Genomic DNA, 26,932 nt, shown 5'->3' with positions numbered 1-26,932 from the left:
ACTGAACACATTTCTTTCAAGCCTGTGAAGTGCCACTCTTTTTAAAAACAACCCGCTGCCCTCATCAATATTGTTACATGATCACTCATCTCAGTAATAATCTATAAACCGCCTTGATGAGCTACACGCACGCAAAAAGTAGACAAAGTGGATAAACTTCTACTGTCGATGCTGCCGTAGAGGTATATATGTTTAGCAAACATTTAGTTACATTATTTTATTTTTGTAAAACGAGAACTGATCGACAAAACCTTTCAAACAGACCCACCAGACGATAAATACCACCATATGTTTAATTCACAGTACATTTGGGCATAAACACTTCAATTACAGCTTTGTGTTTAGTATCAAAACCCTTTTCTTGTCTGCGCGTGTTTTCTCCACAGAGCCGGTGCTCTGGATCACATTTTGAAAATCGCTTATTACAGATAAAGCACCTTTCCAGGTCGGCTTCCGAGAAACATATGTATTTATGCACACAAAGGTGCGTGCAGCTCTTTTCCCAAACAAATGTCCATATGATGCCTGCGCCGCGCTCTCCGCACATGCTCACCGCGTGCGTGTGGCCCGCCGGCCGCGCCGCGCCGCCCGGGTGCGCGCGGGGCCAGGCCGCCCCCGACCACGCCGGAGCCCGGCCGGGCCTCCCCGGGAAAGTTAACCGGCGCCGCCCCGCCCCCACCCAGCCCCGGGCCGCCCCGCACCCGGCGGCGCGCGGCGGTGGGGGCGGGGCGGCCGGGGGCCCGGCGGCGCCTGGGAGCGCCCGCGGGTCTTGCTTTCTTTTTAAACGCCTGCGCCGCACCCGCCCAGCCCCCAGCGCCGCCGCGGCGGGCGGGAGGCAGAGGAGCGGGGCCGGCGGAGGCCCCCCCCGCCGCGCCGCCGCCGCCCCGCGTCCGCCGCGCCCCTCCCCCGCCGGCCCCTCCCCCGCGCGCCCGCCCGGCGCAGGCCGCTCGGGTTTGTTTTGCTGCGCGGCCGCCGCCGCCGCCGCCGCCGCCGCGGGCCTCGCGAGCTCATTTGTGCCTGGCTGGTCCCCATTCCTCTCTCCCCAGTGTTGAGTGTCTGAGCCGTTGGCTGCTCCGAACCGTTTGGCTCTTTCCCTTAGTAACAGCTTTTACCTTCTGCCTCAATTCCTCTCCCGCTCGCGCCCTTCCCCCGCGCGCCGCCTCCCCCCGCCGCCGGCCGCGTGCGCCCCCGCCCCTCCCCCCGCGGCGGGAGCACCTCCGCTCGCCACCTGGGGACCCGCGCCGCGCTCCCCGCCCCCGCCCGCCCGGCGCCCATCCCCCGCGCCCTCCGCTCGCCGGGGTTATAATTGCCTCTCACCCCCCGGAGGGGTTATTTTGGGGGTGGTTGGAGGTGGCGGCGGCGGCGGCGGCGAGGAGGGGAATTTCCTTGTGCCTCCATTCCCGGGAGGGGGGGAGCGGCGTCGGAGGCCACCGTTTCCAGGTAAGCGCCGGGGGCCGGACCCCGGGGTGGGGGCGGCCGCGGGCCGGGGCGGGGGGCGCGGGCCGCGGTGGTCTGGGGGGCGCCAGGCCGCGGTGGTGGGGCGGGGGATGGGCGCAAGTGGAACATGCATTTTTCAACTTGGCCCTTCGGGGAGCTGGGGGGTTGGTGGGGGAGGGGAGGGAGGGACAGCGTTTAGGGTGCCCCATCCCCCCTTTTTGCTCTCCCAAGCTTCTTTGAAATGCTCACGTGCCTGCCCACCCCCTACCCTTTCCTGGTCCCGGGGGATCCTCACCCTGATTATGTTGTTGTCCCCGAAAATGTGCACGTCGGCCTGCTCCCCCTCTTCCACCCTTCGTGCATTTACACCCCGTTTTTGTGTGTGGTGTGTGTGTATGTGTCTGTGGGGGAGGCTTTCAGGAAAGAATTTGCAGCAAATTGAATCAAGGAGCCATCATGAGGCCGACTCCTTTATAGCCTATTTTTAGCAGGGGAGAGGGCTTCGGTGCACGTCTTTTGGCGAAACCTCGGGCAGCGATGGAAGTCCGCGCCCCTCCCCCGGCGCGGCCCAGGCCCGGGCGCGGCGACCCCGGCCGGCGTGCGGGGGGCGGCGGGCGGCTGTTGGGGCGCGCGTCCCGGGCGGGGGTGCGGGGAGGGGGGAGGGGCGCGCGGCCGCAGGGCCGCACTCTGGGACGTGTTTATTTGTAACTTAGAGCTTTTTAGCGTCTTGAGGAGGCATTTGATAGAGCCTCTTTGAAGTTGGGTTCAGAAGTGTAGAATTGGCAAAGTTATTGCTAGCTTCCTGGTAAGTTTTGGGTGGCTCAGAGTCACATTATTTTCTGACAGTGTAAAGGCCACGTTGTGAGGGTGGTTTCTCGGTAACTTCCTCTTTGCAACCGATGTCATTTTTTTGAACAGCAGCAGACTTTTATTTCAGTGAAATATTAATCTGAAATGGCAGCTCGAGGGAAGCCATGCGTGTGTGAGCGTGTTCAGTATTTTTGGAAGTTCCTAATTTGCTGAAATAGGCATCACTTTGCAGGGGCAACCGAGAATAAATTTGGGTTGTGAAAATGGTGTGTTCCATGTAAAATTTGAGTTGTAATGGCTTTTAAAAAACGCTCCCGTTCTTAGCTTATTTGAGGATATTCTCGAAAATAATGTGGTGATTACAAATGACTGAAGTGTTGGAACCAAGTTAAAAACTAGATTTTTCTCAGTGTCTGGAGTTTGCTTAAAACGGTGGACTGTGCGGACACCAAGGTGAAGAGTTTCAGTGCCTCTATGATTTATAGTTGACTGAGGGAAGTTGACTTGGCTTTCTGGTTTTCCAGGCAGGACCCTTCTGCTGATCTAAACAAGCTTGCTCATAAAATATGGTGGGTGAAATGTAGGTTATTTTTAGTCTGAATGGTTTAATTCCCCCTCCCCCATATAATTAGGTAATCATTTTCCTCCCCCCTTTTTTCCTGAAGACTCCCTTATCTGGTCGGGTAATATGAGGCCCTGGTGGTGTTTTCATTTACTTAAAAAAAAAAAAGGCAGAAAAACACACAAAACTGTGATAAATATCCTGATCACACGCTGAAGATACAGTGAGTGACTTTTTGGTTTTCCCAGTGTGGTTTATTTTCATTTTTGTTAAATCAGACTCATGCTGCATTGGTGTATTTTAGTAATCTTGACTTCCTGGGACTGTATGTTCTCACTCTTTTAATAAGTTTATAGTCTGGCGAAATAGGGCAGCTTTGTCTCCATGAAAACAGTGTGTATGTTGGGTTGTATCATGGGAGTTCATGGCAAGCAAGCTTCGGAAATTATCATTGAGCGCCGTTCTAGAAATAGTTAGCGTTTACCTGTGGAGGAGGGGCAACAGAAAATATGCCCGAGAGTGGTTAGGCTTGTGATTCGTGTTTATACTTTTTGCTCTTAAATCAAGGTTTTCCTGCTTCTTTGAAATATATATTTTTTCACCCCAGTTCTGCTGTCTTGCACCATGTGATATGTGTAATCCCAACCATTAAATTCATAAACGACTACTATTTTTTTGCCATTTGAGTTGTTAGAATCAGACCTGGAGGGCAAAGCACTAAACCGAATGGGGTATGAAAACAATATGTACAAGGAAAAAGTTTTTCTTAACTGTTAAGGAACTTAATTATTTGTTAATGGCATAAAAATTGTTGCAAGGCTCACCATTAGTTTTTTTTTTTTCCCCCACCATTAGTTTTATAAGCGGTTTTTTTTTTTTTTATTCCAGCGTGTACCAGCTTTGGTTGTTAATATGGGGAACACCCGTGGTAAATGGAATGGCCCCTTGTGAAGGTTGTATTTTTTCATTGGTTGTTTCAAAGAAGTGTTGAATATTTTAATAACTTTTTTGCACATGTTCAGAGATCTTTGTTAGGTGTGTTCTCAACATAAGATTTATCATGATTACCATGATAACATGCCCAGGAGGAGAATAAGAAGTAACTGCTTCCTGTGTACTGGGAGCCTTTCAGGCTAATATGCAGGAAGGGCAGAATTACTATAAACGTAGGGGTTACTGATAAGAGATGAGACTAATGGACCTTTTGAATGACAACCTGTTGAACAAATATATCTGTTCATATATAGCAATGAAATATAAGTACAACCTTGTCAAATGAGTAGCTGATAAAGAGATTCATCTCCAATTTACTACAGCAGTTATTACTACAAAGAATTTCTGACTTGACACATTTTGAGGAAGACATTTGTTGGATTTATTCATTTTCTGTGTTATTTGTAGAAAAAGAATTGAGAAGAATGTGGATAGTTGTAAGGCAGGTTAGAGAGATGGCAGAAATATTGGCACTGTCTGGGACTTTATATTTTTCTAGTACATGGAATTTGACTCATTTCAAATGACATTTATAGTGTAAGTCACTAACATGCAAAAAAAAAAAAAAAAAAAAAGCAGCCAACATGGAGTTATGTATACACCCCCATAGTACCGAAAGGCTAGGACCCCAGGGTTGTGTAGTAAAGAATTGCTAAGAGTATGGTCTGGTTTGGAGGCCACATGGTGGTATATCCTATTCTATTGCCAAGAGATACTTGAATTAAAAAACATATGTGAGAGAGGCTATGCTGGAGAGGTTTACTGTTCACCACCTCTGGGTTTGGACTCCCTAAAGTACAATTAATAGCCCTATTAGCAAGAGTCCAAGGAAAGGAACTCTGCTTGGGCTGTACTCTAGGAAAGGGGTGAGGTGCTTTGCTATGTCATTCATACCACAGTCTAATCCTGAGCTGGGTAGTATTTGTGGATGGTAAAACAGTGAGGCGAAGATAAGTTAATTCACTTGTTCAAGGCCACAAGAGGATCAAATGATGCACTAGTATTCAAACCTTTCTTTGAGCACTAGTCCATTTTCTTTCTAGATGACTTTAGCTGGGCCTAAGTTTTGTCAGTCTTGTCTGTAGATATCCTTTGAAAAGCTACTGTTTTTAATGAAGTTTATAATTGTATAGTTGGGGTCGCTACTAACTGGGTCAAGTCATTGTGTAGACAAACGAAATTCACAGGGCTCACGTATCATTGGCTTAACACTCTAGAACTGTTTATTAATAATAAGATGTAATCTTCTTGTCCACTGCTGTGTTTCCGACTTTTAAGATTCACTGCGGTGATAGAGCCTCTCCACATACTGCCAGCAGAAATAAGGAAATGTGATTCCATACTTAAGAAGGAAAAGCAGATCCTCAGAGCGCATGTTTCTGAAAACTCGTGTAAGAAAAATCATAAAAGTCTTTTTGTGCAGCTTATGGATTCTGTCAGGCGTTCTCAAGGTGAACTCCCCAGCTTCAGACTCAGGCTTCATCCCTGACTAATTTTATCACCTTGTGACAGCAACTTCACCGTGTCTTAGTTTGCCCCTCTGTGTAGTGGGAAGGTCAGCTTCATAGAATTGAGCAGATTAAGAGAATTATATATGTGATACAACTAGAGATTATCATTCTAAGTGGAGTAAGTCAGAGAAAGATAAATACTGTGTGATATACGTGAAATCTAAAACATGGTACAAATGAATTATCTGCGAAACAGAAACAAACATACAGACACGGAGAATAGACTAGTGGCTGCCAAGAGGCAGGGGGACGGAAACCGATGGGCTGGGAGTTTGGGGTTGGTAGATGCAAACTATTACATTTAGAATGGCTATACAACGAACTACTGGATAGCACAGGGAACTATAGCCAATCTCGTGGAATAAATCATAGTGGAAAAGAATATATGTATAAAAATGTGTGTATGTGTGTATTGAGATACTTTCTGTACAGCAGAAATTAGCACAACAGTGTAAATCAGCTATTGCTGAATTTAGTTGCTAAGTCGTGTCTGACTCTTTTGCAACCCCATGGACTGGGATTCCCCAGGCAAGAATACATGGAAGGAAATGAGTTGCCATTTCCTCCTCCAGGGGATCTTCCCTGTGTCTCCTGCATTGGCAGGCGGATTCCTTACCGCCGAGCCACCAGGATACTTTGATTTAAAAAAAAAAAAAAAGTATGCAGAAGTTGCTGAGAGCGGTAGCTGACAAATAAGCATTATGGGAATGTGTTTAGGATGATGATGGCTTTGGATTTGAAGTTCGCTTCTTTGCATTACATTTTATTTACTTGTTATTTAAGTAGGGGCATAATGTCATAGAAAGTCTTTAGTTTTATTTACTGAATTCTTGGGCAGAATAGTTGACATATACTTAGCATAATTTATTTACTCCTGAAGTTGTGACTTAAGTAAGGCTTACTTGAAGAATTAGGTTGGGTTGTAGCACTAAGTGGAAGCAATACCAAGTTTCCTGGTTGGTGTAGGTAGTGGTGGGTCTTCTGTGTGTCTTTGTTGCTGTCTTTCTGTTGCTTGGACTTGGACTTTTAAAATCTGCTTGAACCATTTGAAACCTTTTCTAACTCTTTTTAAATAAAAAGAGGTTTTATTTTTCGAGGATGGATCCGCCGTGTCTAGGATCTGCTTTTTAAATTGGAGTAATTTCTTTAAGTAGGTTATTGTTTTCTTCAGTCTCAACCTTTCATCTGTGTTCTACATTTTCAGCTGCTATCAAGACAGTTCCGCTTGGAGGTTCTGTTCCTTTGAAGTATCCTTGAGCCTTACTTTCCCTTCCCATTCTTTGTCACTCTTAATTCAGCAGTAGTGTTAACTACTACTAGAATTCTATGTGTCAGGGCCACAAAGGTGCTTTGGCAGGTGCTTGTGACAGAGTGACTGCTGTTTTAATTACCAGCTGCTTGGAAACAAAGGCTCAGGTAGCAAGGAAGGGATGCTAAGAGGGACTTGAGCCCAGTGTGTCTGACTCTAGGCCACCGTCTCAACTAGCAGTCTCTCCTCGGTGAAGGAAGGAAGGAATGAATGGGTTTAGGTTTCTGGGTTATTGCTTTACTTTTCTGGCCAGTTGCTTTGGGCAGTCTTTCTTCTTCATTCTATGTTCTCTAACTGCTGACAGTGTAATTCATTTAAGTATTGGTTCATCATGTCAGTTCCCCTGCTGAAGAACCCATAATGGCTTCCCTTTGCCAACTGGATGTAGTTCATATGCTTCAAGTCTGGCTTTTAAGGCTCCATTCTAACCTATTCAGCTTTATATCCCACTCTTGGCCAACTGGGATTCTTGCTTGCCTATCAAATAAACACTGCAGTTTTGTCATACTCACTACTCTGCCTTTGCGTGTGCTATCCTTCCCTTTGTCCTTTTTATAGCCTAGTTTCAGTCCCACTTTCGTGAGGCTTTTTCCGGCCATCCTGACTCAGGCTATTTTTTTCTCTGAGATTGGATTGGATTTAATGAATGTCGCAGACTCCGTATTTATTTATTGTTTGTGAGAATGTGTCACATTGCCTCAACTACAATTACATTTCTTGAAGGAAAGGACCATTTTCCTTAGCTGCTCAGTCGTGTCCTACTCTTCGTGACCCCTTGGACTGTAGCCCACCAGACTCCTCTGTCCATGGGTTTCTCCAGGCAAGAATACTGGAATGGGTTGCCATTTCCTTCTCCAATTTTTCTTAGAGTATGTAGCAAAATTCTTGACTTTTGTACTATACTATATTCACGATAAAATGGATTGTTTCTATGAGGGCCCATGTTTAAATAAGAACAGTGACAGTCCTGTTTCACTCTTGGTACTGTCTCAAGCTTCTTTTTGAATTAAGCCTTCAAAGTTTAGTTATACTATAGTCACATAACCATTAATTTGAATTTTGATGTTGCCAGTGTTGACAAGGAAGGGGAAAAAAAGAACCTAGTCATTATTTAGAGTGAAATGAAAATGGATGGTTTTATTCTCTTAATCCTGGGATAGTACCCACAGTCCTGGTGAAGAACCTAGTCTAGTTGGGAATCATGTCACGCTAAATTGGCTTTATCTGGTCATATTTGTGTTCGTTGTTATGAAACTTAAGATTTTTGGATTTTATTTTTTTAATTGTCAGGTTTTTTTTGCGTATTGTTTTCTCAGTAGTATGCCTAAATAAGGTTATGTTTTTAGCTCTCACTATATGTGGCAGCCTTCTGACAGCACTGGAATCCCATTTGAGCTGTTACTGTGAATGTGTTAACTATCTATCATATAGCGTCATGGGTTTGGTCTCCCAGAGGAAGGTCATTGGAACCATCTCTCAATAGTTTTCCTTCTTTTTTTTTGGCCATGTGGGACCTTAGTATCCCAACTAGTGATTGAACCTGTGCCACCTTGGTGGATGTACACAGTCCTAACCACTGGACCACCAGCGAATTCCTTCTTAAGTAGTTTTTTTGTGGTAAAGAGGTACCAATCCACCTGGGTAATTTATTCTAAAGGCAACCATCTTGGTATCATGTCCTTTTGAAATTTTTAACATTTAAGAGTTTTAAGATAGAAGGTTTCAGTGTCAAAATAAGTTGAATGTTACCCTGCTTTATGAGAGCTTAGATTCACAGCTCAGAAATAGTACAGTTAGACCATAAGGGTCATGCTGGAAGATCAGAAGTTCCAGTTCAGTAAATGGAGAGTTCCAGAGGGTTAGGGAAGATATTTATGTGAAATGATCAACTTGAGGAATAAAGGAGGAAGAATAGGTATTGAATGTTTAAACTGGGGAGTTTGTCACCTGTTTCCCTCTTTATTGAACGTTTCTTTCAGGAGGTAGAATTTAAAATACAGAAGAAAACACGGCAGTCAGGGGTCAGAGATGGTCATTCCAGTGTCGTCTTTATGTTATTTTTATGTGAAATTGTACTCGGGACTCTCAAACTGTTTTTTTTTTTTTTTTAAACAAAGGTGAGGTTTTCAGTTTTTAAGTAATTTAAAACAAAATAAATTTTTATTTGCTAAGGACTAGATATCAATTTACATCTTTATTTTGCCTGAAATCAAAGTTGGTACCGTTGCTTTCCTCTTTTTCCCTCCCTCCCTCCCTCCCTCCCTCACTCCCTCCCTTCCTTCCGCATTACATCCTGAGTAATATGCATCATAACAAGGTGCCCAGTGCCTTGGTTGTTAGTGGATGTTTGTGTTTTTGTTCTTAACTGCTCATGTACCTGAATGGTGGATAGCATTTTAACATGGATTCAGTATTAAGTGAATTTTTTGCTTTTTTTTTTTTTGCAAAACCATAGTTATATGGGTAAGTCATTTAGCTTCCAGAAAGGTATAAGAGGATACGATGAAATGCTTCCTGAAGTTTGCTCTTTCATTCTACTGATACTTATACAATTAATTCCTATATTAAAATTCTGAGATTTTTGTCATTTGATTTTGTGATTTTTTTGGGGGGGGGGGAAACAGATCTAAATTTTCTTAGTATATTGGAGGACTGAAAAATTTACATTTTACATAGAATAATAAATAAGAAGTACTTGACATTAGTGTAAGCAGACACCTTGCCAGAGTTTAATAGTTAATAGCATATTTTGGTGGTTACTTTCAACGGCTAATAGAGCACAACTTAAGGGTTAGGGAGAGGTGTTTTATGTTTTCCCCTTAATTTGAGCAGGCTAATTGGGTAGAGTGTGTACTAATTTTGTTCCATTTCTATTTTGCGATTGTCAGATGTCATTAACTGGCAGTGTAAGGCAATTGGGTCATCTACTTCGGGTTTGTGAAATAAGGTAATGGGAATAGATAATGAATGAATTTCCGTAATATTTTTTCATTTTCTATATGATCATTATTTTATAGGGTAAAATTTATCATATGTGTGTGAATTTTTAGATGCTGTTTGTAGCTGTATCAATGTTTTTGTCATCTTTTATTTTAAAATGTATAATGCAGTATGCTTGAAAATTTTTCACCCACTTAAGTGATGGATTTTCCCTAAATCACCTTTGTCTGTTTTCCTTAGTAAGCAAATATATATTTGGAGATCTTAAACTAGGGTTTGGAGTGAAGCCTGTTGGTGTATCAGGGAAATACCAATAAATTTCCTATTCTTGTGCAAAAACGAACAGACCCTTTTTACTTTTTTGACCTTGGACCTCTATATGTCCTGCCAGCAGAGGTCACCAGTTTTAACACCTGGTGAGAGATGTTTCATGTGTACTGTTTCTATACAGATTTTTCTTAGATTTGATGTTTATAACTTTCTGGTATTTTTAAGATCTTCTCAAAGATAGATTTAAATGAAAAAACATGGAGGCAGAAAAGATCTTGTTTAGTTTTCTGCCATTTTAGCGTAACAAGAGGGAGAGGAACGGAAAGGACACACAGGCTGGAGTGTGCGCCTATGAGTGTTTATGTGGTCCAGGTGACTCCAGCAGGATACACAGGAGACCAGGAACAGGGTTTGGGGAGTGGGGTTGAGGTGGGGGAGATCATGTGGTCAGATGTGGGAAAGATTTATGTTCATGTATACTCTTTAGAACTGTTTGAATTTTACTATGTTAGTATTACCATTTCAAAAAAAAGTAGCAGTTGTGAAAGAACAAGGCATCCAGTTAAGAATTCTTACTCTTCCTAGCTCTTTCAGTTTGAACTGTCAAAAGAAGACAGAAAACTGTTTATTTCTTCCATGCTTTCCAGTCAGTTCTTAAAGAGCTGGAACTGTGTATATTTTTGCAAAAACTTACTTTTATTTTTCAGATTTGTTGGCAGAATTAGTCACTGAACATGATTAAAATGTGTTATTTCTGTGTCATGATTGGGTCATAGGACCAGTGGAATTGTTTAGTGATAGCAAACTGATGATTTTCGAGTCGTGTCCATGGTTGATAATTTGAAATTAACTCGATGCGAAGAGATGTTGGCTACAGCAGTGTTGCCTGATTTCAAAAGTGTTGTTTTGTCAGGGCTTTGGAAATTGGGTGAAAGTGGAAGTTCTCATAGTTTAGTAGTTAATTTCAGTAATTATGATAGTCTGTGGTATAATGGGATTTGTGGAATTGTAGCTTGTGATATTGCATGGATTCTAACATTACTTGTGAGTTTGGGTAAATGTGTTATTGACTCCAGGGAGATAGATCCGTTAGATCTTGATACTATTTTGGGTTGCAATTGGTGTCACTTCTAATTGTGTCACTTGTAATTGTTCATTAGTTGTTTACCAGTAGAGAGTCTTGCCCTGTTCTGTGCTCATAGTTTTCAACTTAAGCTAGAACAGCCTCTGGGAAGATAGCGTCCGTTTATGTGCATCACGCTCTGCGCTGTGACCCCATGCCACCCTCTCCTGAGGGCCGGGCCTCCGTCTTCAGCAGTGAGAGGCCCAGGTCGGCTCTGTGTCTGATCTGTGGCAGTAAACTCTTTGTGCAGGGTGTTACCGTGGCAGAAAGCTCAGGCTCTGGAGCTCAGCATACCTGATTTGAATCCTGTCACTCCAGCTTATCCACCTTGGCTGGCTATAGTCCGTGGGGTCGCAGAGAGTCGGACAGGACCGAGGGAAGCGGCTCTGCACAGCGCACAGCACCCCAGCTTATCAGCTGTGTGGCTTTGGAAAGTTACGTAACCACTCCAGTTGGTTTCCACTCTGACAAATGGGAATTTTTCTCTGCAGAGCAATTGTGAGGATTGAAATGTGAAGGCAGTTGTCATGGGGCCAGCATATAGGATATACTCAAATAAATGCCAGCTACTGCTTGGTGCTTCTGTGAGCTGCAACAGCTGAGGAAAGAGACAGAAGAGTGACGCTGCGCCTGTAAACTCTCGTGGCTTTCTGTGGCCATGCGGAGAACGGATGGGTAACCTTTCCCACTCAGAGAGCCCTGACTGGGGTTGGCGACTGAGCTTTTGTTGCTCACTCTAAGATGAGTTTGTGTATTGTGGAGCTTTGTTGTGTCTCTAATACATATGTTGTTTTACAGTGATGTTGTGATGTTTCACATTGAATTTGGTCACTTGATAAGATGCATCAAGAGAAAACAAAGTTACTACCTTTTAAAAACAGTAAAATCTTCCTGCTCTTTTGGGGTGGAATCACTCTTCTTTTCCTCCGGTCTGGGAGATCCAGCAGTGCTCTGGCTCTCGGTGGACACTGCTTGGATGATCAGTCATTTCCAATACTAGTGTTACACAATCTTCAAACTTGGAATTGTACTTTCACTAAGAAATACAGGAGTATGTTACAGCCCTACACACTCTATGTTATAGGTAACATATGTTACATGTTACCTAACATATATGGTACCTGTGTTATAGGTAACATAGGGTGTGTATGGGTGTAAAAATAAGTAAGTTTTCAGGAAATTGTGCTTCCTTTAATATGTGGTACACACTCATTTTCTACACTCTTTCATTTATAAACATGCTTTTATAAACTTGTAAGCTGATTTTATTTTACAAGTAATAATTTCATTATTCACTGGATTTAGAATCAGTACTCAAAAACCAGAAGCAAAGTATTGCTCTGAATGGTAGGGCCTAGATAGTTACAGTTATTGGTGCTCATGTCTTTAGGTAGGTAGTATTCTGAGGCTCTGTTAGGATTCTGAAGTTCTGATGCCCCAATTTTTGTAATGTATAGATGCAAATTGTAAGGAATTTTGGTTGCTAATAAATGTGAATATAAAAGACTTTTTTTAGGGGTTATCTGCAAACAGCTCTGGATTAAGAACCCTGGATATGTCTCATAAGAGTGTTAATTATTAACAAGGGAGTAACCATCATACCAAGTTTCTTACATCTCATCAGGAAGGAAATTTGGGTAATTGTTTTGTACTATTTAAAATTAACATATCTTAACATATTGGCCACCTGAAGTTACACTGTTTGAAGATTAAGCTTCCTTCTATGACATCCTTAAATTAACATCCTGGCCTGTGCCCACCGGTCATCTGTTTCTGGCACACACCTCTATTTGACTGAGTGTTAATTGTTGATTAACACTGTCTCAATGCCCATGGCCTTCCTTGAAGACAGTTGCATTTCACTCATCTTTTCCTCGGCACCTATCCAATTCTTTGCACAGTGTAGACGTTGCATTCATGTTGATCTGAATCCATGAAGCTCTCTGAGTGAGGTTCAGGTTTTCCAGTATAAACCCTGACTTCTGAGACAGTGATTCAGATACGCAGAAGTAGAAAAGGGATCTATCCATTTTCACAAACTCATTGACTTTTGGATTTGTGTTCTTACTCTAAGACATGTCAGGGTCTGCTTGATGACCTAACATCCTGTTTCTGGTGTCTTATAGAGACAATGAATATGCTCAAAACCTGGATTAAAAGAAACAAACACCTTGACCGGACATTAGCAGTTAAACTTGATTTGGGGATGTTTTGTGGACTTGTCCATGTGTTCATGGTACTCATGTACTTTTTCTCGGTCTCCCCTCTGCCCCCCATTGGAACTTTTACCTGATACTGCTAATTGATGATGCCTTTCTTGCTTGACCTCCTGGTATGTGTATTCAGTCAATACATCTACGGATGTCTCCCCTTTGACTGTGACCTTCCCTTAGGGCTTACAGGGCTTAACACACTCCATGCCCCTTGTCTCTTTAAACCAGCCATTGCAGTGCAAGTGATGCTGTGGCCCAAGTTGGGTCTTAATTCTGACCTCCTCTTCTGATCCACAGCTATCTACATTCTAGCATGAGGTTACCCTAAACTTTTTTCCTGAGTTTCTGTCACTGAGTGTAGGCTGGCAGTGGCATTATGTTTTCATTTAGTGATGAGACAGAGATGGAAGATTGAGGAGGGTCAGAGATGGAAGAAATAGGGGTGGGTATGGTAATATCCAGCTGTTAGGGTGAACTGGGGCAACATTCTCTGCCTCTAGCTACTGTTGAAAACATCCAGGATAATCTGCGACACTGGGTGTTGGAGTGGAGTTTGGAGATAAGCAATCTTGGTAGATGTGTCTGTTATCATTTGAAGCCTTCCGCAGTGGAGGATACCCCCCTGCCCACCCCCAGCTTTACTGAGGTATAAAAGATGATTCTTTTGTCAGAGGGAGATAGTTGCTCTCTGGAAACCAGGGAAGGTAAGATTTTCAGTTTTGCAACAACATTTCAGTGATGTTTTAAGAAACACTTGTACTTTAATAAATTAAAGTTTAAAATTCTTCAGCAGATTTAAAAAATTCCTAGGGATAGTACATTAAAAAGATGAACATTCTCACTTTCCTCGGAATGTTGTTAAAACTGGCAGGGTACTATTAAATGGAATGAAAACAGGATTCATCCTAGAATAGCTTTTACATTTTTTTACACTTTGTTTACTTGTCTACCTGAGAGTACTTTTGTTTAAGTAGATAGTTTTAATCTTTTCTATCTGTAGGCTCTTTGCTTCTTGTATTAGGTATGTTTTCTCATTTCTTCTCTACTTGCTTTGTTCCCTTTTTGGGGTCATATACTCTTGTGAATAGCTGGCTGCCTTATTTTTATCTAGTTTCATTTGCCTTTCTTATATTTTCTTCATGTATGTTTTGGTAGTAGATAGCATTGGTTGGTTCATTTGGTTTGACAAATCAGTGTAGAAGTGACTTGATAACAGAACTGGTAGTAATAGGAAAAGTGGCTGCTTTTTTTTTTTTTGAATTGTGCATTACAGCATACTAATGATCTTTTGATAAATACTAAGGGAATTACACATGGTATAGCTTACATGAATGCATACATAATTTTACAGAATGCATGGCAGAGACATTTGTGCATACTATTGTGTAGACACTCTGTAAGATGCTCAAAAGTGTCAGTTTCCTTCTCTTTTCTCTGTGGGTTTTCCATCGTACTTAATATGAAATTGAAATATTTTTCCTTAGCCTGTGAAGGTTCCACCAGCACATGATTTGCCCTTTGGCCACCTCACAAATTGTATCCTATTTCATGGCACCCTTCCCCTTGTTCACTGTGTCCAGCCACACCAGCTCCACACCCACAGAACAAGCTTGTTCCTGTCTCAACACCATAATTGCTTTCCTCTCTGCCTCAGGCTCTGCCCTGAGATTGTCATATGGCAATTTTTTTTTTTTTTTTATGTCATTCATATTTCAGTTCCAATGCCCTCACCTCTCAGAGACCTTGGAAAGGTCACAATGAAGTAGCTGCCCACTCCCTAGCCATTTTCAGTCACATAGCGCTTATCTCTCTCTCTGATAGCCTTAATTGTTGATTTATCTTTTTAAATGCACCTCTATAATTTAAACTCCCTGAGAACAGGGATGGGTTCTGTCTTGTCACACCAGGACCTAAAACAGGACCTGGTAGTTGTTCAGTAAATATTTGAGTGAATTGTTCTCTCAGGAATGTTTTTGTGACCAGCTGATAGACTTAAACTGGTTTGTCCTTACAATAGAATAGTGGAAATAATTCATTAAAAGGTCAGCATTTAGGGGAGGGTTGGAAGAGAGTTTACTACACCTTGGAATCTCCTTTTGGGGAAGTCCAAGGACATATGTGAATGCTGTCTGCTTTTCTTGGAGAAACATACTTACAGTGTTTGCAACAGAAAAAAAAAACACACACAGATGGATAATTGATAAACCAGTTTGAATATGTGCTTGTGTTAATCATAAATGTTAGATTTTAGTAGGTTAATACTTCATTTTAAGATGCGTATTTCATACAAGAAAAATGACGAGGGCTGGGTACCCCTACATTTAGGCTTTGTACAGGTTCAGGAGAGTTTGAAATTTACCTTTAGTTATATTTACCTGTGATATTCTGTTTTGAGAGTCACGGTCAGCTTCCCAAAATTGGTATATGATTCAGATCTCTTTCAGTTGTATGTATGCTAGAAACTCAGTTCAGACTAGCTTAAGCCAAAAAGGGAGTAGAATCAAAATGGGTCGAGTAACTCATTTGTAAGAAAGAGCATTGAGCCAGCTAGGCTTTAGGAGACAACTAGAAGCACACCGATTTGAAAGCTACTAGACATCTTTGCCGGAGAAGGCAGTGGCACCCCACTCCAGTACTCTTGCCTGGAAAATCCCATGGATGGAGGAGCCTGGTAGGCTGTGATCCATGGGGTCGCCAAGAGTTGGACACGACTGAGCGACTTCCCCTTTCACTTCACTTTCATGCATTGGAGAAGGCAATGGCACCCCACTCCACTGTTCTTGCCTGGTGAATCCCAGGGACGGGGGAGCGTAGTGGGCTGCCGTCTATGGGGTCACACAGGGTCGGACACGACTGAAACGACTTAGCAGCAGCAGCAGCAGACATCTTTGCTAATAATCTTGTTTCTTGTTTGTTTGTAGATGAGCTTCCTTTTCTCATAGTAGATTTGCTTTCTTCACAAGGAGGAAAGTACTTGCCAGTGCCAGTTTTCATTCTCTGTTTTCTCCTGCTGTAGAGTAGGGGCTACCTCTTTTTCGTTTTCATTTGTAAAATTCTTGTCTGCATGAGTGCTCAGTCACGGCCAATTCTTTGCGACCCCACGGACTGAAGTCTGCCAGTCTCCCCTGTCCATTGAATTCTCCAGGCAAGAATACTGGAGTGGGTTGCCATTTCCTCCTCCAGGGGTTCTTCCCGACCCAGGGATTGAACCTGTATCTCCTGCATTGGCAGGCAGGTTCTTTACCGCTAGTGCCACCTGGCAAGTTTGATTTGGGACAGTGTCCACCATGGCCATGAAAGGGAAAGTGAAGTCGCTCAGTCGTGTCCTTCTTTGCTACCCCGTGGACTGTAGCCTACCAGGCTTCTCAGTCCATGGGATTTTCCATGCAAGAGTTCTGGAGTGGGTTGCCATTTCCTTCTCCAGGGGATCTTCCCGACCCAGGGAACAAACCTGGGTGGTCTCCCACTTTGTAGGCAGACGCTTTACCCTCTGAGCCACCAGGAAAGCCCACCATGGCCATAGGCCTTAACAAAACTATGGCTGCTCCCAAGAACCTGGTGGGAATGGGGGAGAGCCTTGGGAATGAGAATGGAGTGAAATCGAGGGCTGCTGGGCAGACCACGTCTTCCCCTCCTTCCTCTTGCTGCCTGTGTCACCGCCTCACAAAATGTGACTCCATTTATGGGTGGGGGCTGGTGTCTTTAATCCACCATAGATTGTCAGATAAAATTCCTTTAACAATTTGGAAAATTATATTTTATTCCTCGATACAGTGTGTGAAAGATGATGTGATGGTTTCATGGGGAAAAGGGCCTAGCTCTGAATTGAAGGGAGAAAGTTTAGCTGAAGTGACATTTCTTTTTTTCTTTTTTTGCTCTGGCGTTCCCAGTCTTTTCAAACTCAGATCCATTTTTTAAATGAACAATTGAGGTCTTTCATGTGGGTTTTCTTCGTCGCTCAGACAGTAAAGAATTTGCCTGCAGTGCAGGAGACCTGGGTTGGGAAGATCCCCTGGAGAAGGAAATAGCAACCCACTCCTGTATTCTTGCTTGGAGAACTGCATGGACAGAGGAGACTGGCGGGCTACAGTTCATGGGGTTGCAGAGTTGGACACGACTGAGCGACTAACACACACATGTGTGTGGTAGTAATTGTAATTTTATGAACTCGGTCTCTGGCTAATATGAATATTCAAATGAATGTCTTCTCAAAATGAGTTACACAGCAAATAATTTGATGCTATTTATGTTGGTTTTGTTTTTAACATTACTTCTGCTAATTTAATAGCTAATAGAAGGCAGTATTTGAGATCAGCTATTAGAAAGTTATCACGAGGTTAATTACACATATTTAGGGAATATTTTAATCTCTGAGGAAGATAACGACCTTCATCCTAACTAGGTAGTTAAATAATTTTAGCATGTAATATTAACAAGTTTTATATTCCAAACAATTACTGTTTTGAGCAGTATTTCAGCATTCACTAAAGTAAAATGGTTAGCTGTGTAGAAAAAGCCTTCTGCAACACAAGATATAGTCTTTCTGGACAGCAGTTGCTTCATCTTTAAAACACTGAACCAGGTCTCTGAGGTTGCTTTTGGAGTTAATGCTCTTTGACCCTGAGATTGCACATATAATTTAAAAATTAAGTCTGTGTTCAGCCAAATTAAATGGAAAATGTACTGGTCTCTTCAGGTTAATCATTACCCGGGCTGTTTTTTTCCTAAAGAAAATGCTTGTATTTCTTTGACACCGTCTAAATTTGGAAAAAGTTAGTCATAAAGAAAATATTTTTTAGATGTCTGAAAAGACACTTCTTTTGTTTAATCCAATAATCTTTGAGTTCTGGAACATTTGTTAGATCTGATTTCACGGTAGAGAAAACTGAAAGAAATAGCATCAGACACACTTTTGAGAATGATTTTTCTTTAATGGCCTTAATTGTATGATTGCTGACTGTCAGTGGCAATAATTTTTCAGCAGTTTAGGTTTTATTAGAAGTTGTATCAAAAGTGTATCTCTTAAGTACTATGAGAAAATGCTGTTCACATTTGTAATTTTTTAAATACTAAGATAAATTTCAAGTGTTGCTCATATTAACTACTGAGAATCTGTGTATATTAAAATAATTTACAATCAAAATAGCTATGTGAATGATATAACAGAAGGAGAAGGATATATGTTAGGGCATAGAGACGCCAAACAAGTTGGTCTTTTCTGGCAAACAGTTTGGTATATGTGTAGCATAAGCTTCAAAAGTTGGAGAGTGATGAGAACAGGCAGGATAGGTAAGTAGGGATCATACCATGGAATGACTTCTTTGTTGTGATAAAGAATTTGGACATTCTTCTGTGTTAGTAAACTAGTGAAGGACGTTTAGCCTAACTGCAGGATTGTATTTTATCCCTGGATCTAGTGCATGAAGAATGACATGGTGGTTTCGGGGGAAGAGGACGTAACTCTGGACTGAAGGGAGAAAGTTGATCTGATAGTGTTATTGGTGAGAACGAGACCACATATTCCTGAGAGTCTTGCAAACTCATCCACATTTCTGAATTCTGGAGGTTAAAAAAAAAGGCAGTTGGAAATTCAGGAGAGAGTGGAGCATCCGGATTTTCTTTTCTGTGGCGTGCTGCTCCTGTTCTTGCATGAAGACTGGATCTGTGAGGATGGGGAACTAATTTGTTGTCCAAATGGCTAATGGATAAAATCAGGGGCCACGGAAAGGAGCAGGCGATTGCCCTTGTCATGATGAATCTTAACTGAGGGGTAACTGAATTAGGCATTTACTTGAGAATAGTCACAAAAAAAGTGAATTGATACAGTTTTACTAGTTTATGAAGATTCTAGTGGGTATAATTTTTTCTAGGTTAGTCACATTTTCATATACCTTCAAAGCTTTTAAAAAGTTTTTATTAGTATAAAAGTCATTAGAATCTGTTTGATAACTAGGAAATTGGTCTAAATTGAGTACTATTTAACATTATGTAATTAAAATTGCATAAATTTTGCTTTTTAAAAAGCTTGTTATTTTGAAATAATTTTAGACAGTACAGAAGAGTACAGGGCTGAGGTTATGGATACTCAGGGACGACTACCACAGAGGCGATGTGCCTGTCTTGTATCAAGCGCACATGTCAGTATTTACATACAGTGGTATCAATTGTTACTGGTGTTATTAACCTTGATCACTTGATAAGGACTGCTATTAACCTTTTATTTATTGGTAGAATTGTTTAGGGGCTTCCCAGGTGGTGCTGGTGGTAAAGAACCTGCTTGCCAATGCAGGAGACATAAGAGACGTGAGTTCGATCCCTGAGTTGGAAAGATCCTCTGGAGGAAGGCATGGCAACCCAGTTCAGTGTTCTTGCTTGGATAACCCCATGGACAGAGGAACCTGACGGGCTATGGTCCACAGGATCACAAAGAGTTGTACAGGACTGCAGCGACTTGGCACACAAGTGGAGTTGTTTAGACAGTCATGTACTGTGTACCACACATGTAATTTCAGGTCTTCCTATAATCACACTGAAAGAAGTGATAAGTGAAATTAATTATTAAACAGCAGGTTTTATTAATCCTAATGTAACCACAGTATTATCATTTCAGCAAGTTTCTTCATTATGAGGTTACTGTTTTTCTTCTTTCCATACTCCATTCATTAGAAGTAAGTCATTAAGTTCAGCCCTCATTTGAATGTGAAGGACGTTAAGTTCCACCTGCTAGAGAGAAAAGTATCAAAGAACTTGTGGATAATTGTTGAAGTTACTATAGTAATCAAGAACTGTTTCGGGCAGGTGCTCTAAGGATGTGTAAAGTTTTGCCCAGTAATTTTAGCGTTCGTCAGTGGGGCATTGTTTGCGCCAGCGATTGCTGGGTTGTTCTAATGATGACTTTGTAGTCCTCTCATACCTTCTACATATATTAATTGGATTTTTCTGTACTGATGTGTTCCTTTTCACTCATTTTTTCAGTTTATGTGCATGTGGATTCATGGATTTTTATTTTGGTCTTTGGGTTATAAATTAATAACATTAATAACTCCTTGTTTTGTTGCTCAGATTCTAGCTTTGGCCACTGGGAACTCATTTAAGCTGCTTCCTGCACCCTTTCAACATGACCCATCCTTTCTTTATTTAATCTCTTTCTAACCAGCAAGGTGTGCCAGGTTCATCTTGTATTTTTCCTTTCCTAGGCCTAGAATCAGCCATGTCTCCAAGAAACTCTGGCTCCCTTTTATTGGAATCACAGCAAAATTTTATTCTAATTCAGAAAGTAATGTCTTTATGTGGATTTTACAAAGTGTCAGTATTGGCTTGTGTCAGATTTTTCTTATGGTTTCTGAACCACATTTATTTACTCAGCAAACTTAAAAAATGTTCATATGCCAACATTTTTAGTAGGGATCCAGGGTCAAATAAGACATGGTCATTGATGCCAAGGAGACTAGATGTGAGAAAGCAGATCTTTTTTCCCCCTCCAGCATACATTGAGGGCCTGTTATGTGCCAGGTACTGTACTACAAGGGAACAGGAAGTAATAAGAACTGCAAAAGGATAGCGTCGGTTGTTTTTAGGAACACATGGGAGGGGTACTTAAGCCTGAATTGGGCCAGATGGAGTGTGGAACAAGTCTTGAAAATGACTAGATCTTAAGTGTGAAATTGAGTGGAGAGGAGGGGAAGGGGAGAGAAGCTATTCCAGGAGGAGGAATAGCATTGTCAAGACCACTGGGGATGATGAAGTGTGAGGTATGTCTAGAGATCCATATGTGGGTGGTGGTGTTGGGGGAGATGGGGGAAGTGGTGGCAGGATGCAGATTGTGAAATTCCTGTGGGCAAGCCAGGCTTTGAAGAGTTGAGGGACATTTTTAAGGAGTTTGTGTTGGAGGGTAACGTGTGGATGTGTTGGCTTTGTTGAGGCTCTTGCCATGGTAGAGGTGTGAAGTGCAAGTCTTAACTAAGAACTGTGTCAGTAGTTCTCAGACTTCAGTATGGATTACCTGGAGAACTTGTTAAAACATGTTCTAACATCACTCAGCCCCACCCCCAGAGTTTCTACTGTCTGTCTGGGGTGGGGCTCAGAATCTGCATTTCCTTGTACCAGGTAGTGCTGAATATTTTCTGTTGAGTTGTAACAACTTCAGTCCAAACCATTGATACTTTTTAAAGATTAAAAACAACAAAATTTTAATCCGGACTCAGATACTTTTTGGGGGAGTCTATGATCATTATATATTATACGTGTTTATAGAAGTATGTTTGTATAGTAAGTGAAGCTGATAACTACTTTGAAAATGGTTTTATTGGGTAATTTATTCACAGAGTTCAAAATTCAGAAGTGTTCTTTCTCTTCCTGTTTTCCCAACCCCCCAGCTACCAGTTACTTTCCTGGAACCAAACAGGGATATCAGTTTCCTCCCTATCCTTTCAGAGAAATACCATATATAAAAAAGCCAATGCATGTGTATAATTTGCACTTTCCTCAGTATTGTTTGGAACACAAATGATAGCATGCTAGTCACTCTACTGTATTTTACTTTTTTCACTGATGTATTTTAGATCTCATATCAACACCTAGAGAGCTCGCCTTCCCCTTCTTAATGGTGGTGAGGTGTTTTATTGTATGAATATACCATAATATATTCAGTTTGTTTGTCCAGTTGATGGATATTTAGGTTACTTCAGTCTGCTGCTATTACAGTGTTGCAGGGAATAACCTTGTTGTGTATAGCCTGTATGTGCAGGGGTATTTGTATGATGAACTACTTGAATTGGAACTGCTGAGTCACAGGCTGTGCGTGTCTGCGTCCATACTCAGTCGAGGCTGACTCTTTGCGACCCCAAGGACTGTAGCCTGCCAGACTTCTCTGTCCATGGGATTTTCCCTGCAGGAATACCGGAGTGGGTTGCCATTTCCTCCTCCAGGGGATCTTCCCGACCCAGGGATTGAACCCCCATCTCCTGCTTGGCAAGCAGATTCTTTACCACTGAGCCACTGGGAAGCAAGTGGTCTAGTTACCGCTGGACAGACTCCAGAGACTGTGCCCCAGTTCACGCCACTGATCCCAGTGTGAGTAACTGCTCACACTCTTGCCAACGTAGTGTTAACCAAATAAATCAGTTTTGCTTTTTGCTTACATGATAGTAAAGATAATATTTAATGTTTTTAAGTGAGTTTGAGCGTCTTTTTATATATTTTGGTCATTTCTTTCAATGAACTATCATTGTATTTTGGACTCTTTCACCATGTTTTTGTTGTTGTTCGTTGTGGTATAACTTGTGTAAGACATAGTACACACATTTTATTTTTTTATTATTATTATTTTTTTTAGTACACACATTTTAAACTCAGTGAACTTTCTTTTATTGAGGTGTAATTTTCTGTTAAATGAACAGATCTTAAGTGTACAGTTTTGATGAGTTCTGACATTTTTATGTGACCATATAACCAAGTCATCCTGGATTTAGAGCATTTCCACTGCCCAGAAGTAAGTTCCTTCAGGCTTCCTTTCCATTTTCCTTTTTCCTTTCTCCTTTTCCTTTTTTCTCTTTTCCCTTTTCCTTTCTCCTTACCTCAGGCAGTCACTTTCTGATTTCTTACCATCAATTGGTTGTGTCTGTTGATTTTTGACATATTATAAACTCATGTAACTACCACAGTCAAGACAGAGAACACTCCTTGCCTTCAGTATGGTCTCCTGTGCTCCCCTTGCATCTTCCCACCAGAGGTAACCACACAATGACCTGGGTCAACTGTAGGTACATTTAGTAAACTTGTAAGTCATCACGCTGCTGTGTTAGTGTTTTGTTTTTTCTCATTGCCGTGTATGGGAATATAATGCCATTATTAATTTTATTGTGGATTGACAGACGTGGTTTTTTTTCAGCTTTGGGCTCTTTGAATAAAACTGCAGCGAATATTCATATATCTGTATTTTGGCAGATCTAAGAATTTACATCTTTATAGTATGTTAGAAATGGACTAAGTGGGCTATAGGTTAGTTATAGGTAACTAACTAGTTAACTTTAGTAGATACTGCCAAATAGCTACCCAATATTTCCACAATGTTTGAGAGCTTGGTTGCCCATATCTTGGTCCTTTTAGTTTCAGCCATTCCAGTGGAATCTCACTGTGATTATAATCTGAATTTCTGTGGCGAAAAATGATGTTGAGTATCTTTTCATGTGTTCATTGTTGACATGTTTTTTAACTGGGTGATGGATCTTGGAATGATTCGTAGGAGTTATTTTTAATAGTGTATGTAATAAGCCCATTGTGATAATGAGTTTGCAAATACGTTTTTTACTGGTTTGTAGTATGTCTTTTACTTTTGATTGCCTGGCAGAAATCATAGTGAGTAAACTTTAAATGAGTAAAGTAGACTTTATTTTAATCAAAATTTTCATTGTTTCAAAATTGCCTCCTAGTTTTGTGGTATACTTTTGAAAGTCTTGCTTCATTCTGAAGTCATCATATTTTAAACTTAATGTGTTCCCAAACGTATGATATGTATGGGGTCACAAAGAGTTGGACACAACTGAGTGAGTGCACACACACACGTTTTCCCATATGAAAGGAAAAATGTTATTAAACTGACAGGATTTTGTTTTACCTCTTAGAATCTTTACGTTATACTTTTAGTTTTGTGTTGTGTGTACTACTCTTCCAGAGAGATGAGAGGAAAATAGACATGAAATACATTGGTTAAAGTATTTCCCCTAATTTTTCACTTTTAAAGTAGGACTTCCGAGTTGCTTTTTGACTTACTACTGTGTTTCTCTATTGTCTTTTGTACCGGGAAGAGTGTTGGTGGGGAGGTGGGAGGAGCATTTCTTAAAAGAATTAAAAAAAAATAAAAACAACAACCTAAAAGCCATTGAGGCTTCGCTGTTAAGCTGACTTTGCAATTAGGTAGACCTGACTTCCAGGTGGCGCAGTGGTAAAGAACCCGCCTGCCAGTGTGGGAGACACAAGAGACTTGAGTTGGATCCCTGGGTCGGGAAGCCCCCCTGGAGGAGGAAATGGCTCCTCTAGTACATTTGCCTGGAAATTTCCATGGTCTGAGGAGTCTGGGGGACTGCTGTCCATGGGGTTGCAGAGCTGGATGTGACTGAGCACATCATGCAGACCTAGTTTATTTTTTTTTATTCTAGCTTTATGAACCTTGGTAAACTTTTCTTACTGTCCAGCTTCTCTACCTCTTTATCTTAATTCTGATTTGTAGGATATAAAAGAGTGGCCAGCTAATGTTCCAGCTTCCCAAGTTGCTAACCTCCATTCTGCAAATGTTGATGCAGGTTGTATAATCACAAGCAAGGACAGGTGTGGTATGAAGTTAGCTGGCCAACACTAATTGTAAAAAAAAATCTATATTTTAAGACTCTGTATCTTACATTTAATGAATACAGTATGAAATCAGAGAAGTGCATTTTTCTCTACATTGATCAGTTTGAATTATTTCCTTCAGTTAAAGAAATCATAATGTCCTGTTCAGTAATCTTTTGTGTATATACATGAATATATAAACATAGTTCAGAAAAGGCTAAAAAACAAACAGAAAAACAAAACAAAAAGCAACAATAGCAACAACAAAACCACTCTGCTGTATGTGTTGCTGAGCTACTTACTGCCTTCTGAATATTCACAGGCTTGGCCAGTGCTACTTGGGAGAATCAGTCTGGTGCTGGTGGCCGTTTGACAGTGATTATCTTTTATGTACATGTGTAGTGCCGAGGTCAGAGTCTCCGACTTGGCATTTTACTAATTGAAAATGGAATTAACCTAAGAGGTTCATAACGTACATAAAAATGTGAGGTAGATGCAGGGAATAATTTGTTTGCCTACTGCTTGCAGAAATCTCTCTTTAATAAGGGTTTTGGGTAAAAGAAAACTTAAAGGGCACATAGACCAGCTAAAATAACCACATGAAAAGTGAGAAAGGCAGGAATTGGCTTGGGTTTCTGAGATAGGTGGGCAGAACTTTCAGAAAAACAGCAAAGCACAACTTAGACCGTAACAAGTGGAAAATTACAGTGTTAAACGTTTATCAGGTTTTAAAAACCAATGTGTTTGTGTACATTTGTGTTTGTGTTGTGTATATTTATTTGTATATAAAATTGTTGTTTAACTGGTTTTGACTGATAAGTACTTTATAATTTTTTACATTTCTAGAGTATCATAGACTTTAGGTTTGTCTTATGATTTGGGACTCTTGAGTTTAAAATTACAAAACCCAGTAACTGAGAGCTTGATGAAAAAGCTTGATTGGAAAGTATCTTGTGAAATTTGGTTTGAGGATATGTTGTGAAATTGGGAGCATAGTGAGGACTCAGTGGAGACTGTTCTGGACATTATATGATTCTTCTTTCTCTCTGCAAACTTAACTTCTACTCACTTGGTCCACAAATCAGCAGAACAAAGCCTCCAGCAGCTCTTTAATTTATGTTATTTGACCAAGCTCCTAGAGAAAAGCACTCTTACTTTTGTACCTTCCCATTCCTCTTTTCTCTCTTCTCTTAGATTCAGTGACTCCTGTGCAAATCTGATTTTCTAGCTATGCTCTTAACCACTACTTAATGTTGGTAGAAAGTGAAGTCACTCAGTCGTGTCCGACTCTTTGCGACCCCATGGACACCAGGCTCCTCCGTCCGTGGGATTTTCTAGGCAAGAGTACTGGAGTGGGTTGCCATTTCCTTCTCCAGGAAATCTTCCCGACCCAGGGATCGAACCCAGGTCTCCTGCATTGTAAGACAGATGCTTTACCATCTGAGCCACCAGGGAAGTCCTTAATGTTGGTAAGTGAAATTAGATCTAAACTGTGAGGTTAGGTACATGAACGTGGTGATATCTGTGACCTTGATGCGTTTATTATTAAGCTTTTGAAAAAAATTTATTTAAATTGAAGTGGTAAAGAATCTGCCTGCCACTGCAGGAGATGCAAGAGACGCAGGTTCAATCCCTAAATTGGGATGATCCCCTGGAGTAGGGAATGGCAACCCACTCCAGTGTTCTTGCCTGGAAAATACCATAGACAGGGGAACCTGGTGGGTTACAGTCCCTGGGGTTGCAGAGTTGGATGTGACTGGCTGAGCACATGTGGTTGATTTTACAGTGTTTGCTAATTTTTGCTTTACAGCAGAGCAACTTAGTTGAAAATTTTAAACTTGTTAAATTTAGCACGTTAAAGTATGTGAAATTTTACTGAAACTTTTGAGTCCTTATAAAGATGTAGTGTCTGGCTTGTCTTGGAAACGTGAAGGGTCATGACCAATCTCTGCCAAAGCCCCATGCAGCCCGGTGACTGCAGTAGTGTTATTTGCTTAGAGAGGCCTTTCTTGGTGTCATAGGAACTAGTACTTTTTTTTAGGCTTTACTACTGATTATAATTATACATTTATTTGGGTGACTTTTTTCCCTGTATTCTTTTCCCACTAGAATATTAAGGGCTTACACACCTTTAATGCCTGCAAGGGTTATTGTAAATGTTTATTTTAAGAAAGAAGAGAAACTGGATAAAAACTCATGCTACTAAAAAATGTGATGAGAATTTTATGTCTTTGTGTTTTCAAGTAATTTTAATCAGATTTGTCATTTATGTGTGTAAATATATATTGACTGTTGTATGGTTTTTCTTTGTAATAAATCATTCAATTCTCATAACAGTGTTGAAAGTGCTCTGTGTTAAAATAGAGGGTCCTTATTTCAAAGTGATGCTTTAAATTGTGCTGTAAGTGGTAATTTACTTACCATTTTGGAGGGAAT

At 41.1% G+C, this 26,932-nt stretch overlaps 1 protein-coding gene across 8 annotated transcripts in view; it reads left to right on the top strand.

Moving 5' to 3' along the window:
- The first annotated feature begins 1,252 nt into the window (after positions 1-1,252).
- TBL1XR1 (TBL1X/Y related 1) overlaps positions 1,253-26,932 on the top strand; it is a 168,144-nt gene continuing 142,464 nt past the window's right edge. For 4 of the 8 annotated variants that reach the window (XM_061166612.1, XM_061166613.1, XM_061166610.1 and 1 more), the window contains exon 1: positions 1,253-1,440. The gene's annotated coding sequence lies outside the window, so the exon portion shown is untranslated. The remainder of the gene's footprint in view (positions 1,441-26,932) is intronic. The other 4 variants (XM_061166615.1, XM_061166609.1, XM_061166614.1 and 1 more) reach the window with 1 other exon arrangement.

Source organism: Dama dama, chromosome 19 (genome assembly GCF_033118175.1).
Source record: "Dama dama isolate Ldn47 chromosome 19, ASM3311817v1, whole genome shotgun sequence".
In the NCBI taxonomy this organism is placed as follows: Eukaryota; Metazoa; Chordata; class Mammalia; order Artiodactyla; family Cervidae; genus Dama; species Dama dama.
Note: the sequence above shows the minus strand (reverse complement) of the source record. Positions and strands in the feature narration are given on the sequence as shown.